The sequence below is a fragment of the Podarcis bocagei genome, assembly GCF_964188305.1.
Source record: "Podarcis bocagei genome assembly, chromosome: W".
Lineage (NCBI taxonomy): Eukaryota > Metazoa > Chordata > Lepidosauria > Squamata > Lacertidae > Podarcis > Podarcis bocagei.
Window position 1 is genome coordinate 53896721 of NC_138131.1, and position 19654 is coordinate 53916374.

Genomic DNA, 19654 nt, shown 5'->3' on the forward strand with positions numbered 1-19654 from the left:
CTCTCTGCCCTGAGCCTCTGCAGTTCAGGAGAGGCTGAAGGGTTACTGGACCCAGGGGGAGACTCACCTGTAGGCACTGAGTCCTCAACCACCTCCGGAGCCAGAGTGGATTCACCTGGTGCCTGCTCCTGAGGATCCGGCACAGGTGCAGGCACTTCAGAATCAAGGCCCTGCCCCAGTTCAGCCGGCCCTGGAAGTGGGGACTCCTGTGCAGGCTGGGATTCCTCCGGTTCAGCCTCTGAATCGGATTCCCAGGCCATCACAGCACATGCTCTTAGCCACTGCTGCACAAAGAGGTTTGCAGGTGCATCACTTTGATGTGGATGTAGCCTATTTGAACTCAGACCTCCAGGAGGAGTTGTACATGCTCCCTCCTACAGGGTTTGAGGGCGAGAGGCAAGGCATTGTGTGGAGATTGCACGAATCAATTTATGGGCTAAGACAATCAGCCAGGAATTGGAACTTGTGTCTGAATGAAGCCTTAGAGAAGCTAGGTTTCAGGAAGAGTCTTGCTGACAGCTGCCTGTACCTTAAAGGGTCAGGAGTGTCACAGGAAATGGTTTTGGTCTTTGTTGATGACATCATTCACTTCTCAGGGGCAAACAAACGGGTGCAGAAATTTGCCAAAGAGCTTGGTAAACGTTTTCAGCTCAAGAACCTAGGTGCAGTAAAGATCTACCTAGGTGTGCAAATAGTTAGAACTGAAAATGGTAGCTTCTTGCTCAGTCAGAAAGGCAAGATTGAGCAGTTGCTTGAGAAGTTCAGAATGTCTCATTGTGCAGGACTCAGGACACCCATGGAGACAAGCTACGTGAAAGACAGTCAGCTAGCAGAACATGCTGAGTTCGAGAACGCTGAGCTCTTTCAGTCAGCTCTGGGTAGTCTGTTGTATCTGTCCCAATGGAGCAGACCAGACATTGCGTTTGCTACCAATCTGCTCAGTAGGGAAGCTACGAAGCCCAGTGTAAGTCCCTGGAATGGTATCAAGCAGGTACTGTGGTACCAGCAGGATACCAAGGACTTCAGTCTCAAACTGTCAGCTGCTGGTGAGACGAAGCTCACGTGCTGGACAGACAGCAACTGGGCGAATCTGGATGACGGGAAGTCCTTATCTGGGATGGTAATAAAGGTTGGGGAATCTCTTATTAGGTGGAAGTCCTGGAAGCAAAGTCTCATTGCGCTGTCCTCTACTGAGGACAGCGCACTGTTGCATTTGTGCCGGGAACTGGAGTTCTATAGATGCCTGGTAAAAGAGATCTGTGGGGATTGTAACTCTTCAAATGCTGAAATCTGTTTCTTCAACTGCAGCAAAGAGGTAAGCGTTATGATGAGACTGACCAAACGTACATTATCCTTTCAAGTTTGCCTGAAAGCTGGTTGCCCGTGATTAACAGCATGGAGAGTATGCGTCCCTGAGATCTGACCCTTGAGTATGTGGTTGGAAGATTGACCAAAGAAGCAGAAAGGAGGCCAGATAGACAGGCTGAACTCCAAGAGCGAAGGAGTTACAGCCAAGGGGGCCAGCAGCAGAATCTGCCAATGGAGCAACGCCAAGGTTTGGACTTGGCCATGGCATTGAAGAGGTGCTATAGATGCCACCAACTTGGGCATCTCCAGCGTCAATGCAGGGCAAGACTTCCAGGAGACGACATGGAGCAGAGACAGCAATCGACACAGAAATGTAAGCAGAAGGGGTTCTCTTCAGGGAAGAAGAACACGCGTTCTGCTCAGCTTGGGTCTGCATTTTCTCGAGAGCAGAGGATACCTCAAGGAATGTGGTTGCTGCACTCTGGCAGCAGCAGGGTTATCTGCAACAATAAGGAGGACTTTAGGACCCTCGAGAAGCCAGTCGACAGAAAAGACTCGATCTATCTTGCTGATGGTCGTAGGAGCAAGATTGATGGCCAGGGAATATGTTTCCTGCAGTGCTTGAACACTACTCTACCAGAGATTCTGTTTGTCAGCAGTTTGGACGATTGTTTACTCTCTGTAAGCTGTTTGATTAATGCAGGGTATATATGCAGGGCAGATCCTGAAGCTGAGACTCCAATACTTTGGCCACCTCATGAGAAGAGAAGACTCCCTGGAAAATACCCTGATGTTGGGAAAGATGGAGGGCCCAAGGAGAAGGGGACGACAGAGGACGAGATGGTTGGACAGTGTTCTCGAAGCTACCAGCATGCGTTTGACCAAACTGCAGGAGGCAGTGGAAGACAGGCGTGCCTGGCGTGCTCTGGTCCATGGGGTCACAAAGAGTCGGACACGACTAGACTAAACAACAACAACAACAAATAGTGTTAAGTTCACGCAGGATGGTTGTCTGATAAAGAATGGAACACAGGTATGTGGCCATGCAAAGATGGAAAATGGGTTATATGTAATGCAGGACAAGCCTGTTAAAGCAGCCTAGGTGGTTGAGGATAATTTGCCAGTTCATAAGGGGTGTGTACGTGAATTACATAGGAAAGTGGGTCATGCAAATTTTCGTGTGCTTTCAAAGATGCAAAAGGTGTAAGAACCTAAAAGTAATTAGCTGTAACTGTTTCCTAGATTGCAATGTATGTAAAATGGCTAAATCTAAGAGGAAGCCTGTGGCTTCTAAAAGTGACAGAGTATCTAAAGAAGTTTTAGAACTTGTCCATTGTGACATGATAGGTCCTTTCCCACAGAAGACTGAAGGGGGCACCAGATATGCTTTTCTGGTAATAGATGATAAATCACGTTTTAGTTGGTTGCTGTTGTTAAAGCAGAAATCAGAGTGTTTCCCCACATTCAGAGAATGGGTTGCCCAAGCTGAAAAGCTCTTCGCTCAACCTGTTGTTCAGTTGCAAACAGATAGGGGCGGAGAATTTCTGAACAAACAATTTGGGGCATGGTTGCGATGTAAGTCGCCTGCGATTCCTGCGCAATGTTTGCCATCTTGCCAAAGGTTGCAGGCAGCTTTACCTGCAGCAATTGCATGTTGATTGCCCTTTTAAAAGACAAAGTCCAGCAACTGGAGGAACGTGTAGCTACGCTCCAAAGAATTAGAGAGCTGGAGCTCTTCTTGGAAGCAACAGAGCACACCGTCCCCACCAAGGAGGAGACAGGGGACTCCCCTGAGAAGGAGGCTAGTTCACCAACACAGGAGCCAGATATATGGAGAAACGTGACTCAAAGAAGTAGGAGGCCCAGGGTTCACTCTGATTGTTTAGAAACACACAATCGCTTTGAGGTCCTCTCCCCTAGCATGAAAGACGAAGAGCAGACTCCATTTGAGAATCTCTCCCTCATTACAGTCGATCAGGTATATGAAGACGAGCAGCAAAGTCAGTCCTCAGGGAATGTGCAGGCAACCTTAGAACGGACAGCTCACGGAAGAACCCCGACCAAACCCAAGAGGAGGCGTGTAGTGGTGATAGGGGATTCCCTACTGAGGGGAACAGAAGCAGTGATCTGTGGGCCTGACAAGATGTCTCGGGAAGTGTGCTGTCTCCCCGGGGCTAAGATCCAAGATGTAACTGAACGACTGCAAGGAATCATAAAACCCACTGACAAATACCCCTTCCTCTTGGTTCATGTGGGAACCAATGACACTGCAAGCAATAGCCTCCAGAAGATCAAAAGAGACTACGAGGCTCTCGGCAGGAAATTGAAGCAACTAAATGCACAAATTGTCATCTCGTCTGTCCTCCCAGTTGAACGACGTGGCCCAGGGAGAGAGGGGGAAATAGTGGAAGTGAACAGCTGGCTTCGCAAATGGTGTAAACAGGAACGGTTTGGATTCTTAGATCACGGACTGCAGTTTCTTGAAGATGGACTTCTGGCAAGTGATGGGCTGCACCTCACAACGGTTGGGAGAAATGTTTTTGCCAAAAATCTCAGAAACCTCATCAGGAGGGCTTTAAACTGACTAATGTGGGGGAGGGAGACAGTGCTCCTGAAGGTAGGAGTCTATCAATTAATGAAGATGATCATCCAAATGTCATAGACCAAATGGAGCAAACAGCATGCGGATCTAGTGGTGGGAGGAAAAAATCCTTAAATAAGAGACACGGGGGAATGATTAATGGACTTCAATGTCTGTACACTAATGCGCAAAGCATGGGAAATAAACAAGATGAGCTTGAGCTCTTGGTACAGCAAACTAAATATGACATAATAGGCATCACTGAAACCTGGTGGGATAAGTCCCACGATTGGAATGTAATAATGGGGGGATACAATCTATTTGAGAGAAACAGACCAGAGAAGAAAGGAGGAGGAGTGGCGTTATATGTCAGGGATGTGTATACCTGTGAAGAGATCCAAGATTTAGAACCTCAAAGCCAAGTGAGAGCATTTGGGTCAAAATTAAGGGAGAGAAGAATAACAGAGACCTCATTGTGGGAGTTTACTATAGATCCCCAAGCCAAACGGAGGACATAGATGATGCCTTCCTGGAACAGATGGCCAAGCATGCAAAAGGAAGGGAGATAGTAGTAATGGGGGACTTCAATTACCCGGATATTTGTTGGACGTCAAACTCAGCCAAGAGCATAAGGTCAAACAGATTCCTCACTGGCCTTGCAGACAACTTCATTGTCCAGAAAGTGGGAGAAGCAACAAGAGGAGCAGCCATTTTAGATCTGGTCCTAACCAATGTTGATGACCTGGTTAGTGGGGTAGATGTGGAAGGATCATTAGGCGCGAGTGATCATGCTCTTCTGAAGTTTACTATACAGCGGAAAGGAGCAGCCAAGCATACTAGGACTCAATTTCTTGACTTTAAGAAAGCCGACTTCATAAAACTTAGGGAAGTGCTGGGTGAGATCCCATGGACAGCAATACTAAAAGGAAAGGCAGTTCATGATGGCTGGGAGTTTGTTAAGAGTGAGATAGTAAAAGCACAACGTCAGGCAATACCAATGAGACGGAAACATGGAAGGTGCCTAAAGAAGCCAGGGTGGCTATCTAAAGAACTTTTAACTGAATTAAGATTAAAAAAGGATGTGTACAAAAAATGGAAAAGGGGGGAAACCACCAAAGAGTAATTCAAACAAATAGCCAGCACGTGTAGACACAAAGTCAGAAAAGCTAAAGCACAGAATGAACTCAGGCTTGCTAGAGAGGTTAAAAGCAACAAAAAAGGCTTTTATGGGTATGTCCGTAGCAAAAGGAAAAACAAAGAAACAGTGGGGTCACTCAGAGGAGAAGATGGTGAAATGCAAACAGGGGACACAGAAAGGGCTGAACTCCTCAATGCCTTCTTTGCCTCAGTCTTCTCTGATAAAGAAAACAATGCCCGACCTGAAGAATTTGGAGCAAATGATTCAGCAAAGGAAACACAGCCCAGAATAACTAAGGAGATAGTACAAGAATACTTGGCTAGTTTAGATGTATTCAAGTCTCCAGGGCCAGATGAACTGCATCCAAGAGTATTAAAAGAACTGGCAGATGTGATCTCTGAACCACTTGCAGTCATCTTTGAGAATTCCTGGAGAACAGGCGAAGTCCCGGCAGACTGGAGGAGGGCAAATGTTGTCCCTATTTTCAAAAAGGGGAAAAGAGAGGACCCAAATAATTACCGCCCAGTCAGTCTGACATCAATAGCAGGGAAGATTCTGGAGCAGATCATTAAGCAAACAGTCTATGAGCACCTAGAAAGGAATGCTGTGATCACCAATAGTCAGCATGGATTTCTCAAAAATAAGTCATGTCAGACTAACCTGATCTCCTTTTTTGACAGAATTACAAGCCTGGTAGATGAAGGGAACGCAGTGGATGTAGCCTACCTTGATTTCAGCAAGGCATTTGACAAGGTGCCCCATGATATTCTTTTAAAGAAGCTGGTAAAATGCGGTCTTGACTCTGCTACCACTCAGTGGATTTGTAACTGGCTGACTGACCGAACCCAAAGGGTGCTCATCAATGGTTCCTCTTCATCCTGGAGAAGAGTGACTAGTGGGGTGCCACAGGGTTCTGTCTTGGGCCCGGTCTTATTCAACATCTTTATCAACGACTTGGATGATGGACTCAAGGGCATCCTGATCAAATTTGCAGATGACACCAAACTGGGAGGGGTGGCTAACACCCCAGAGGACAGGATCACACTTCAAAACGACCTTGACAGATTAGAGAACTGGGCAAAAACAAACAAGATGAATTTTAACAGGGAGAAATGTAAAGTATTGTACTTGGGCAAAAAAAATGAGAGGCACAAATACAAGATGGGTGACACCTGGCTTGAGAGCAGTACATGTGAAAAGGATCTAGGAGTCTTGGTTGACCACAAACCTGACATGAGCCAACAGTGTGACGCGGCAGCTAAAAAAGCCAATGCAATTCTGGGCTGCATCAATAGGAGTATAGCATCTAGATCAAGGGAAGTAATAGTGCTACTGTATTCTGCTCTGGCCAGACCTCACGGAGTTTTACGTTCTAAGAGATTTTTATGTCTAGTCCATACCTCATACAAGGATTTTCTAATGATCTGGTGCAGAAACCCTCTGTGAACTTTTGTCTTTCCATACCACAGGTAGGCGTGCCACCCGTATCTATTATCGAATCCCTCTAAATCTAGTACCTCCTCATTGTCTAATGCTATCCAATCACGCAACCAACAAAAACAAGATGCTTCATAATAAATTTTTAGATCTGGCTGGGAGAATCCACCTCTTTCTTTTGCATCAGTCAGGATTTTATATTTGATCCTAGGTTTCTTTCCCAGCCAGATATATTTAGAAATAAGTTTTCGTCAGATGTCAAATTGTTTCGTTCCACATATAATAGGAATGGTCTGGAATAAGATTAACAGTTTCGGAAGCATGTTCATTTTAATACCAGCAATTCTGTCCATCAACGATAATTTCATTCTGGTCCAAATTTCCAGGTCTTGTTTAATCTCTGTCCACACCTTTTCGTAATTATCTTTATATAAGTTGATGTTTTTTGTCATTAGCCATACCCCCAAGTATTTTACTTTTTTTTGCAATTGTTAGTCCTGTTTTCATTTGTAACTCTTCTATTTCTTTACTATCCATGTTTTCTGTTAGTAGTTTTGTTTTGCTCTTATTAAATTTAAATCCAGCAAGATGACAATATTCTTCTATTTTTTCCATTGCCTCAATTGAACTATTTATTAGTTGTTCCAACGTCAACACTACATCATCTGCAAAAGCTTTATATTTGTATTCTTTTAAACCAATTTCTATACCTTTTACTCTTTTTGTTTCAGTTATTTTTTTCAGCAGACCATCTAGTGTTGTTATGAATAATAATGGCAATAGCAGGCAGCCCTGCCTTGTCCCCTTCGTTATCTCAATTCTTTCCGTTAAAGTATTGTTAATTGCGTGGACAGGCGGAGTCCCCAGATCCTGCACGGTCCCCCCGTCATGTGAATAACGACTCAAGACAACGTGCTATGGGATTAAATTGGCCACAACTTTATTAAATTTCAAATGTGGGTAGACCTTGGCTCAGGCATTGGGCGTTCTCCCTCCCCGGTCCCCAGCCGGGGACCTAGGGAGCATCAGGGTTATCCAGTGTGTGGGGGGGGATGGGCCGGCTCTGGAGAACATATGTTCAAGCAGAGATGGCCGCCCCCGTAACGCCGCCGCCGCAGGAGGGAGCAATGACGACCTTTCGGTGTACGGCCAAAGCCTCCCTCCAGAAAACCCCTTTAACAGGGAACCCTGGTATCGCCGCCGCAAGAGGAAGATGGACAAAAGGATTCCGCCCAAGGCCTGATACCGCCAAAGTTGTGACGTTTTGCTACGGGAAAGGCGAAACCTGCCAATGCAGGGAAATTCCTTTCCGGCCCTTTAACAGCGACCTTAACGTAGCAGCGCCCGCATACCTGTGAAGAAAAGTTAACCTGCAAAACCTGTGAAGAAAAGTTAACCTGCAAAATAAGACCTTAACTGAGGGTGGGTAGGGTGGGAGAAGCTCTGGAGCCAAGTGTGGATTCCTAGGTAAGATCCTCCCTCTATTGTGTGGGCAGGTAATCCCTCCCCTACCTGGCCTGGTCTCCTTGGCAACGCTTCCCCCAGGTGGGATTGGACAACTGACTGAGGTAGGTGGAGACCTCCAGGTATCCCACCTGAGGGAAGGCAAAGCCAAGCCTATGCTGTTGGAGCCGCTCCAGATCTAGGGGCTGCACGCGTCCACGCAAAGGGCGCCCCCCATTTTAAGCGGGGAGCGGTCATTGCGTGGACAGGCGGAGTCCCCAGATCCTGCACGGTCCCCCCGTCATGTGAATAACGACTCAAGACAACGTGCTATGGGATTAAATTGGCCACAACTTTATTAAATTTCAAATGTGGGTTGACCTTGGCTCAGGCATTGGGCGTTCTCCCTCCCCGGTCCCCAGCCGGGGACCTAGGGAGCATCAGGGTTATCCAGTGTGTGTGGGGGGGATGGGCCGGCTCTGGAGAACATATGTTCAAGCAGAGATGGCCGCCCCCGTAACGCCGCCGCAGGAGGGAGCAATGACGACCTTTCGGTGTACGGCCAAAGCCTCCCTCCAGAAAACCCCTTTAACGGGGAACCCTGGTATCGCCGCCGCAAGAGGAAGATGGACAAAAGGATTCCGCCCAAGGCCTGATACCGCCACCCGAGACCGCAATTGCGGTCTCGCCGCCAAGACTACCAACATCTGAAAGACGCCTTTGCCATCCTCCACCAATCAATCAGGCCATGCCTGATGTCGCTCAGCCAACGCTCGTTACCCAGGTCCGATAGGTGCACGCCATCGGGCTGAAATAGCTCCTGCATGTAAACTTTAATGTTGGGGTGTTTCATGACCTGACCTCCCATGCGAGTGGTTGCAGAGCGCACTGCCCTATTGATTTTTTCCACAGTGTAATTAAGTCTAGTGGGTTTGATGTTGCCACGCCAATGCAAGCGTGGTAGAGGTTCGTACCAGAAAATCGTGATATTGGGGTGAGTGGCGTGCACGCTTTCCAGGTCTGCGATTGCTGTTTTGATCAAAATTATGCTTTTGCGCACGACCAAGTCATTTTCGCAGAGGTGGAGCACAACCGCGCTTGCCGGGTGGCGGAACACAAGTTCGTGACGAAACCGAGGGAGCAGGGCATCCCACCGTGGAACGCAAGTTCGTGACGCAACCGAGGGAGCAGGGCATCCCACCGTGGAACGCAAGTTCGTGACGCAACCGAGGGAGCAGGGCATCCCACCGTGGAACGCAAGTTCGTGACGCAACCGAGGGAGCTGGGCATCCCACCGTGGAACGCAAGTTCGTGACGCAACCGAGGGAGCAGGGGATCCCAACGCCTTCCCCGTTGTCCGAACCAGGCAATGGAGATCTTTGGCTGCAGACCCAGATGTTCTCCGCCTGGACCAGTGGTGGCATGGATGGCCGCCCAATGCACTATGCTGTGGCCGAAGTTTGGGGGTTGAGCCTGAAAGAAAGGATCTGTCAGTGTCTGCTGGTTGTATCTAATGTAGCCTTTGAAGGCAGCTGAACGCCACCGCCCCATTGCTTTTATGTGTTCTGCCGGGAGGCCGCTTGCAGCTGCCGTGGTTGCTGCACCGATACAAAAGGAATGCCCAGAAAATTGTGCCGGGTCACCTACACAAGCATGGATGGCCTTACGCAATATTGAAACAAATTGGCAACGGGTCATGGGGCGGCCTGATGCATGAATGGGAGGGCCTGGTCCTGGAGGACGTACCTTCAAGAATTTGCGTGTGTCCGCGACCAGGCATGGTCCAGTGTGTGGGGAGGGGGCTAGACTTAGCGTGGTACCCCTACCTAGTTGATCGGTTTTGGAGGCTCGGATTTTGACTTGTAGCATGCGCCTGTCAGGGTTGATATCAGCCACAGACAAGCCCCTGCGATGAGATGACAATGTGCCCCCAACGCACTCTCCGATACGGAGCGCACCAAGGAAGGCCAGGGAGAAGGCCGCCCTGAATAGCCTAATCTCATAGCTGGACCAGCAGATACTGGGGAGCACATCCAATATCAGCCGGAGGATCTCAATGATTACTGTCCTCCTCTTATCTGGAATGGGCGGGTGGGAGTGACGCCACCCTGCAAAGCTTCCTTACGTGGAAATTGTTACAGGGGTCTGGGAGCCAAAAACAGTTGCTGAAGTATGAGAAAGCAACCTTGTGCAGGCTGATTGTCTTAAGGGGCCATGCCTCTACGCTTTAGGTGAACTATTAGAACATCATACTCCTTAGCTGCACGTCTGCGTCGTAAACCAAACTTATCTCTGAACCCCTCGAATTGGGACCATGCTCCGGTGTAGGATTGCAATGTTGATGGTGCAAGGGGGCTCAGTACCCCTGCTGTCACTTCTCTCGACCGAGTTCCCAAGGTCCTCCGGAAAGGCTTCTGGGAGTTGATCGGCCTCGGGTGCTAGGTCACCAAAACGCTCCATCTGAAAGCGAGACAGGGCATCTGCAATGTCGTTATTGAGGCCCGGGATGAACCGCGCGGAAAAGGTGATGTTACCTTTCAGACATTCCAGCACGAAGAGACGGAGCACGCGAATTACCCTGTTGGATTTTGCAGATTGCTTCGCCATGATTCTTACCACCGCCTGGTTGTCTGACCAGAAGCACACCTTTGTGTCCTTGAGAAGGTCCCCCAAACCCGGAGAGCTACTAGGATTGGAAAGAACTCAAGAAAAGTTAAATCGCATGTAATGCCCTCCGCGTGCCAAGATGTCGGCCAAGGCTGCGCACGCCAGTGACCCCTGAGGTAGACACCGAAGCCAGAGCGACCAGAGGCGTCAGAGTGCACCTGTAGCTGCTCCTTAAGCAGCAGCCAATCTCGCCAAAAGGATACCCCATTGTAACTTTTCAGGAAGGTCAGCCACATTTTGAGGTCCTCCCTTATGGTATGAGTGACCCTGATGTGGTGGTGGGGGGCAACACCGCCAACCATGAGACGGGCTAGGCGTGCGCAAAAGGCGCGACCGGGCGAGATAACCCTGCCTTCAAAATAGAGGTGTCCTAAGAGTGTCTGGACCTGACGCAACGTAGTCGTTTTCTGGGCCATCGTGGTGGTAACCAATTCCCTCAACGTGGCGAGTTCGGCCAGGGGCAGGCAAGAGGTTTGGCTGACAGAATCCAGTTCAATACCCAGATATGATTTGAAACCTAGCAACCAGAAGTCCCTGGGGTGGACTGGTAACAAACGGAAGGCCGATTCGATGTCACATTTTGCCATGAGCGCGCCCGAGCCGCACTCCCTAACCAGCCTGATTGCCTGATCAAGAGATGCATATTTGACTGAGCATTGTTCTTGAGGATTGGCATCATTTACTGACCCACCCTTTGGGTAAGAAAGGTTGTGTATTAATCGAAACTCGCCTGTGGCCTTCTTAGGCACGATACCTGGTGGAGACACTATGAGGGTGGGAAATGGAGGTTCTGAGAAGGGACCTGCCACTCGCCCCAGCAAACGTTCTTTGGTGATCTTCTTCTCAGCAATGTGTGGCATATCTCAGACAGACTTTTGGTTGGGGGGATTGGTGCATGAAGGGGTGACTACCACTGGGATGTGGAAACCTTCCCTAGAGCCCTCCTAAATGTATTTTGCTGCCTCTTTATTGGGGTACTGGAGTAAAAAGGCAGCATTGCTGATATAGATACGGGTGAGGGGGCTAGGGAAAGGAGAACACTATTTGCGGGCATTGTTTTTGCTTTGCAGTGTGCCAGAGGAGCCTGTAGAGGCTCCGGCCTCTCTTTTGTCTTGAGATGTGCCTGCGCCTGATCCGCGGGAGCCTTGAAAAAACTTCTACCCCCAAAAACATTTTGTGGTGGGATGAGATCCACTACAGCGCTCGCATTTATGAGCAAATCGGCATTTTTCTCTGAAGCAGGAACCGTTGTTATACTCCCAGCAAGATCTCTTGGGGGCCTTGGATTGGTATTTGGACTGTTTCACATTGTCAGACCCTTTCTTGAAGAATGGGGCAACCAACTCAGACCACACGTCATCATCTTCGATATCCCATCTAGCTGTGTCGTCCCCTGCCGCCCGCTCCCTGAATGCCTGGTCATAGGCAAGTGCCGCCTCCCCCCCCATACATGGCTTCAGCCTTTAGGATGATAAGTAGGTAGTTGGTCAGGTGCCAACCCCTGTCAGGGTAACTAGCGACTATAATACCCATGTAAGTGGTGTATGCAGTGAGCCAATTACGAAAGGTACGCTCAACACTCACTTTTTTATCTTTTTTCCTCTGCTTGGCGGATTTAGATTTTAGGCATGTCGAAGAGGCAGGGGATAGCAGATCAAACAAATCCACAAACTCCCCATTAAGGATGCGTTCCCGCAACTTCTCGCGCAGGCGAAGGCCTGGGGGCTGGTCAGTTCTTTTGAAGTTGGATTTCCTAATGCTACCTCTGGAGTCAATGCCCTCCTCACCACACAGCGCAATAGCACCATGTTCACGCCTGTGCCTCCGGTTGCGGCACCGCCAGACCCAGTGCGGCAGCCCTGGGGCGTGGGGGCCTGTAACCCAATAGCCTTTGATGCTCCCCCCCGTGTACTATCAGTGGAGCTGGACCTACCTGAGGAACTAGATGATCCAGAAGAGTCCCTCTTGGACTTGTGGCTCTCCTCCTGGATTTGCGGTGTTTCCTCCCACGATGACGCGATCTGTGCGACTTAGGGATGATGAGCGTGATGCGCCTTCCTGGACACGGCGGTCAGCGGAGCTGCTACTGCGCCCTTGCCTGCGGCTGTGAGGTGACCCAGAGCGCCCTGTGCGCGAATCCCGCTGCTCCAGGCGGCGCCTCAGCCGGGCAATGGTCCTATCCTTACTGTCTCCACGCACCGGGTGCGAGGGACTGCTACTAAGGCAGGAGCGGGTAGAGGAGGAGCTCTCTGTACATCTCGGCTTGGCAGCCGAGCCCTTGCCGGCGCGACTCGCCATGGCTAGTGGGCTTATGGACCCAAAAGACCCTCTAGGTGCTGCTGCCCTCTTGGGCGCGGTCTTCTTGGGCTGCTCCTCCCTGGTCGCACGCGCCTTACGCTGTTCAGTGGCCTGTATCTGGGCAGGCTTGGTGGACGCGCCCCTTACAGTGCCCCTTCTAATGCGGGGCGGAGAAGCAGCCTGACGCTTTGGTGGCATGGTGTGGGGCTAATAGAGTAGGGTATGCTAGGGAATCCGTAGAACAAGGGGGGGGCAATGATTGGTAGAAAATGCCCGCTATCAATTTGCAAACACACACTAGTGATAAAGGTAAGGGTTCAAATAATGGGAGGGGAGGAGATAAGGCAAGGACTGAGTCGCAGCAGGGATCGCTACTAAAGGCTGCAAAATAAAACAAGCAATAGTTTAGAAAATCACTGCACAGATTTCAGTTGAGGTCCATGGGCAGTCTCCCCTCGTCGATAATGAGCGCGATGCCTGCTGTCCACTGCACCTGCTGGCAAGCTATGATAGTGAGATGCAAAACCAATACTTACCTGATGAGGCCATAGGTGCGCCTAAGGACCACCGAAGCATGACCGCCCCTGCAGCCAGATCCAGGATGGCCGCCGCCATGTAGTCACCGGCGCAATGGCTGCTGCCATGCGATCGCCATTGAAATGGCTGCAGACTTGGGGCCACCACTAAGCAGGCCCCACCACGGTTTATGGGGGGGTGGGGCAAGCAGAGGCACACACTGTCCCCCGGGGCCATCTGGGGGGGGAGGCGGGTATGCCCACCAGCTGCAGAGGTCCCCCCCGCCGCCGCCCAGGGGAGGTTCCAGGGTCGCCAGAGGCCTGGTGTAGGCCATATGAGGCGGCAGGGCCTCCCTGCAGCCTTAAAGGCTGACCAAAGGTGGGGGAAGGCCATGCGGTGTGGCCCGCGGCCCCCCCACGGAATGGGGGGGTGGCAGGAAGGCCCCCGCCGCCCAGGGGAGGCTCCAAAGCCGCTGTAGGCCCAGCTAGGCCGCACTATTCAGCAGAGCCTTTCCGAGGCCCGGTTACGCCTCCCGGAGCCGGGGAGGGCACGGGCCGCAGCCCGCGCCCCCACCCCCACCCCGGCGATTGTGCGTGTGGCGGGAAGGCCCCCGCCGCCCAGGAGAAGCTCCAGGGCCACCGGAGGCCCGGCTAGGCCGCAAAATGCGGCAAGGCCTCGCCGAGGCCCAGCCAGGCCTCCCTGCGGCCCAGGCAGCCCTCCGGAGCCGGGGGAGGCCGCGTGGCGGGGCCCGGGGCCCCCCCGGCGGTCGCGGGGGCGGCGGGAAGGCCCCCGCCGCCCAGGAAAGGCCCCAGGGCCGCCAGAGGCCCGGCTAGGCCGCAAAATGCGGCAAGGCCTCGCCGAGGCCCAGCCAGGCCTCCCTGCGGCCCAGGCAGCCCTCCGGAGCCGGGGAGGCCGTGTGGCGGGGCCCGCGGGCCCCCCCGGCGATCGCGGGGGCGGCGGGAAGGCCCCCGCCGCCCAGGAAAGGCCCCAGGGCCGCCAGAGGCCCGGCTAGGCTTCAAAATGCGGCAAGGCCTCGCCGAGGCCCAGCCAGGCCTCCCTGCGGCCCAGGCAGCCCTCCGGAGCCGGGGGAGGCCGCGTGGCGGATGTTGGTTTCTGCTTTGCTTCACTGTGCAGCGAAAGGGCTTGTCACAAGACAGGTGTTTACATTCCACAGTCTGTACTGTTGGAGTTTCTCACGGGAAAGGGAAGCTGGATGTGACGTACACTGGTTTCCTGTTTTTCACTGTGTGATTCTCTCCGAGCTGTCGAGAGGATGCTTTTCTGCTCCGGCAGAGGCAAGATGTCTTTCTGTAATATACCAGCTTTGAACTGTAAATAAAGCAATATAGAGTATGCAGCACGTACTCCTCATCCTTCCGCTGGGCACGAGACTCTGCTTTAAATGAACACGTGGTTATGGGCTCCAGAAGTCGAATCGGAGTGCCGGCAAAGGATCGGAATGCAGAGGGACAGATCGGAACGGTATCTGCTCTGCGCGTAAAAGTGATTGATGAGGTATGTGCTACTGCTCCGGGCAGCCTGCCAGCTTCTAGTTAATTGCTTTATGGCTGGACTTTGAACATTTAAAGCCGTTTTGCCGGGAACAGGCAAAAGGCTCCCAGGCACAAGTCACTATGCTGGGGAAATCGAAAGTAACTTTTAAGTGCGCTTTTGGAATGAAGCAGCTGCAGCAGTGACGCAGCAAGATTTAAAGCAGCATATATGACGCTGAAGGCTAATGCCAGAGTCATGATGGCCCTTCAGGATGCTTGTGGGATTCCTACGCTCAACAAGAAAAACCATGCCGACTGGGTTCTGTATGCAGAGGCAATTCTGCGGAAAGAGGGTTTGTTTGAGGTGATTACAGACACCCCCCCCCCAGTTCCAGTTACAGATGCATGGGAAGCTAAGGATTCCAAAGCACGGGGAACGCTTACATTGATAGTATCCCCAGAAGAGCTCTGTCTATTGCGTGATAAGACCTCAGCCAGAGAAATTTGGGACGCTTTGAGAGAGGCTCACTTAAGGACAGAAGCTGGATCTACTATGTTTTACTTTAACAAGCTGCATAATATGGCTCTTGCTGAAGGTGGAGATGTGCGTTTACATCTGATGGAGATGCAAAATCTGAGACATGAGCTGCAACAGAGAGGACTGAACTTTCCAGAGGCTGTGTATTCTTTCATGATACTACAATCTTTGGGTTCAGGTTGGGAGTCTGTTGCAACCCAGATTGCTGTGCAGCCAACCGCTCAGCTGACAGTGGACTATGTAACTGCCGTGATATTGAATGAAGCGGATCGCCGGGGTGCTAGCTGCATGGGCAAGGGGGAGTCTTCACAGACGTCGTCCCTTAGTGCAGTGGAACCACCAGATGGCGCCAAAGCTTTGAAGGCAGTGAAATGCTACTCGTGTGGACGTCTAGGCCATATGAAGAGGGAATGCAGATATCCCAGGGCCAAGACAGAGCAGCGCAGCGAAAGCTCATCGCGTGGAAAAGGCCGAGGCAAAGGCAAAGGTCCGGTGTCTAGGACAACGCAGCACAAGGCTATGGTTTCACGCTTCACTCCAAAGGCTGCAGAGGTCCAGAAGACGTCTAGATCTTTCTTCGTTGTTGATTCAGCGGCAACCCACCACATGTGCAACGATAAGAGACTGTTTGTGTCTTTTACACCGCAGGAAGGTGTGATTCACCAGACGGATGACCACACTATTCCAAGTAAAGGCTACGGAACTGTTGTTCTTCACAGTTTGGACTTATCGATACAGAATGTACTTTATGTGCCAGACGCCAATCATAATCTGCTCAGCGTTGGACAGCTGAATGAACGGAACATTGACGTGTCCTTCAAGAACAAGAAGTGCATCATCACAAAGAAAAATGATTATGTATTGCATGCTGAATATGTTGATCGTTTGTTTGTTTTGTATTATGATGATGTTGAAAAGGATGACACTTGTTGCATTGCAGGTTCTAACAAAAGTTTGCATGCAGAATGTATTCATGATTTTCATAGAAAATTTGGTCATTTGCATTTTGAGGCAGTATCTAAAATGCCTACCTTGGTTGAAGATATGACTATTAAACCCTGCAGGTACCACATGAAGTGCAAAGCATGCGCAGCAAACAAGGTGAAAATGGCTGCGAAAGGTAAGGTGTCTAGTAGGCAAGCTACAGAACCATACCAGATTGTTCATGCTGATTTGGTTGGACCACTAGCGCCCTCTTTGGGTGGAAATAGGTACTTCATGGTTCTCATTGATGCATTTTCTAGATATATTTTTGTGTACAATCTCAAACAGAAATCAGAGGCTTTTCCTAGGTTCAAGGAATTCTGTGCTTGGTTGGAAAATGTGCATGGTAAGAAGATAAAGACTCTTTTCAGTGATCGCGGGGGAGAATTCACTTCTCAGCAGTTTGAAGCTTTTCTGACTGAGAAAGGAATTCAACACGATTTGTCTAGTCCTCGCTCGCCATGGCAGAATGGACTTGCGGAACGGGCAAATCAGACATTGCTTCAAGGGTTAAAAACCTTGCTGCATGATGCCAATCTTCCAGAGAATTATTGGGCCGAAGCTCTCTCGTGTTTTGTTTACAGTTACAATCGCAGGTTATCTTCAGCGATTGGTTGTACCCCCTATGAGAAGATGTTTGGCAAGAAGCCATACATCAAACACATGAAGATTTTTGGTTCGGACATGTGGGTTCGCTCACCACAAAACTCCAAGTTAGACAAGCGTGGATTGCATGGTATCTTTCTAGGTTATCAGAAAGGGTCTTACAGAATAATGATGACTGACTCTAAGACAATAAAGCTCACGAGAAGTGTTGAGTACAATGCAAAGTGGGGGGAGAATGTGGGAATTTTCCAATGTTATCCTGATGACGGTGATAAGACTGAGGATAGTCAAAAGCAACCACAACAACCCACTGATGAAGATTCTGAGTCTGAATCTGAAACTGAATCGGGTGATTCAGAGGATTTCAAGAGTGCGAAAGCCTCTATGCGACCCTCTGAAAGCTCTGATCAAGAATTGGAGGAACCATTGTTCACAATAGGTCGTTTTTCTCCTAAGAAGGAAGAGGAGAATGTTGAAGACTTAAGGCTAATTCGTAGGTCACAGAGAGCCACAAAAGGCAAACCTCCAAAGAGATTTGCTGATGAGTTTGCTACAATAGCAGTAACAGCTGTTAAAAGCTCCAAGAAGGTATTTGAACCTTCAAGTTTCCAAGAAATCCAGGGTTTGGATTCAAAGGAAGCTGAGCCATGGTTAAATGCCATGAAGGCTGAGCTTGATTCCTTAGAAAGGAACAAAACATGGGAACTAGTTCCAGTAGTTCCAGGAATGAAACTGCTTGGAAGCAAATGGGTCTTCAAAGCGAAGACAGATCAAAATGGCAAGATAGTCAGACACAAAGCCAGATTGGTAGCCAGAGGTTTTGCACAGGTACCAGGTGAAGACTATCACGAGACCTACTCACCCACAGTGAGATATGAAAGCATTAGGCTTATGCTCAAGCTAGCTGCAGAGGAAAATTTACACATTAGTCACCATGATATTAATACAGCTTTTCTGTACGGATCTCTGAATGAATCACTTTATATGCTTCCACCTGATGGCGTACAGGTAAAACAGGGATTTGTTTGTGCTCTGAAGAAATCCCTTTATGGTCTCAAACAAAGTGCACGGTGTTGGCACACAAAACTCACTGAAGTATTGTTTTCTCTAGGTTTTCAGCAAGGGAAAGCTGATCCATGTGTATTTGTCAAAGAGGAGGGGCAAAAGAAACTGTACTGTTTGTTTTATGTTGATGATTTATTATTCTTTTGGAAAGATGTCGCAATGTACAATAACGCCCTAGCTCAACTAAAAGAGCACTTTGACATGAAAGATCTTGGTGACGTAAACAACTACCTATCTCTGGAAATAGAGAGAGATCAAGATGGTAACATTCTAGTACACCAGTCACGAAAAATTGCTGATGTGTTAAGCAAACTAAACCTGATGGATGCTAACCCTGTAGACACACCGATGACAACAGGTTATCAGGTAGATGACACTGAAGAAGCGTTTTCTGACACTACACTGTACAGAAGTGTTCTAGGCAAGCTAAACTTCATTGCCAGATGTTCAAGACCTGACATTGCTGTTAGTTGTAATTTGCTAAGCAGACAAGTCAACAATCCTAGTGTCAAGGATTGGAAAGCTCTGAAACGCATAGCGCGGTATTTGAAAGGCACTATGCATTACAGACTGAGATTTAACAATCAGAAGTCTGGTGGTCTTGAGATATTTGCAGATGCAAGTTTTGGAAGTGACACTGCAGACAGGAAAAGTACGTCTGGAGTTTGCTACATGTACAATCAGGGTCTGTTTGATTGGTCTTGCAAGAAGCAAACAACAGTTAGCTTAAGTACTTGTGAAGCTGAACTGAATGCACTGTCTTATTCACTTAAGGATTGTGAATGGTTAGTACAATTGTGCAAAGATATGAAAATTCCTGTCAAATGTCCAATCCAGGTTTACCAGGACAACAAAGCATGCTTGGCTTTGCTGAATTCGGAAGGTTGTAAGCAAAGCACGAAGCACTTGCAATTAAAGTTGCAGCATGCTAGGGAATGTATTCAGAAGGGACTCGTAACGGTGTCCTATATGCCAGGTAATGAAATTCCTGCTGATGTATTGTCCAAGATTATATCAAAGGATCAACACTGTACCTATGTGCAGAAATTGGGTTTGTACTGATATTGTACGAACACGCTGCCCAGTGATGTTCACAGAAAGGGGGAGGATGTTGGTTTCTGCTTTGCTTCACTGTGCAGCGAAAGGGCTTGTCACGAGACAGGTGTTTACATTCCACAGTCTGTACTGTTGGAGTTTCTCACGGGAAAGGGAAGCTGGATGTGACGTACACTGGTTTCCTGTTTTTCACTGTGTGATTCTCTCCGAGCTGTCGAGAGGATGCTTTTCTGCTCCGGCAGAGGCAAGATGTCTTTCTGTAATATACCAGCTTTGAACTGTAAATAAAGCAATATAGAGTATGCAGCCCATACTCCTCATCCTTCCGCTGGGCACGAGACTCTGCTTTAAATCAACAGCGGGGCCCGCGGCCCCCCCCGGCGATCACGGGGGCGGCGTGAAGGCCCCCGCCGCCCGGGGGAGGCTCCAGGGCTGGGGGACACGGAGGAGCCCCCCCGAGGCCTAGTAAGGCCTCACGAAACGCCGCGGGCCTCCCTGCGGCCTAGAAAAGGCCATCTGGGGGC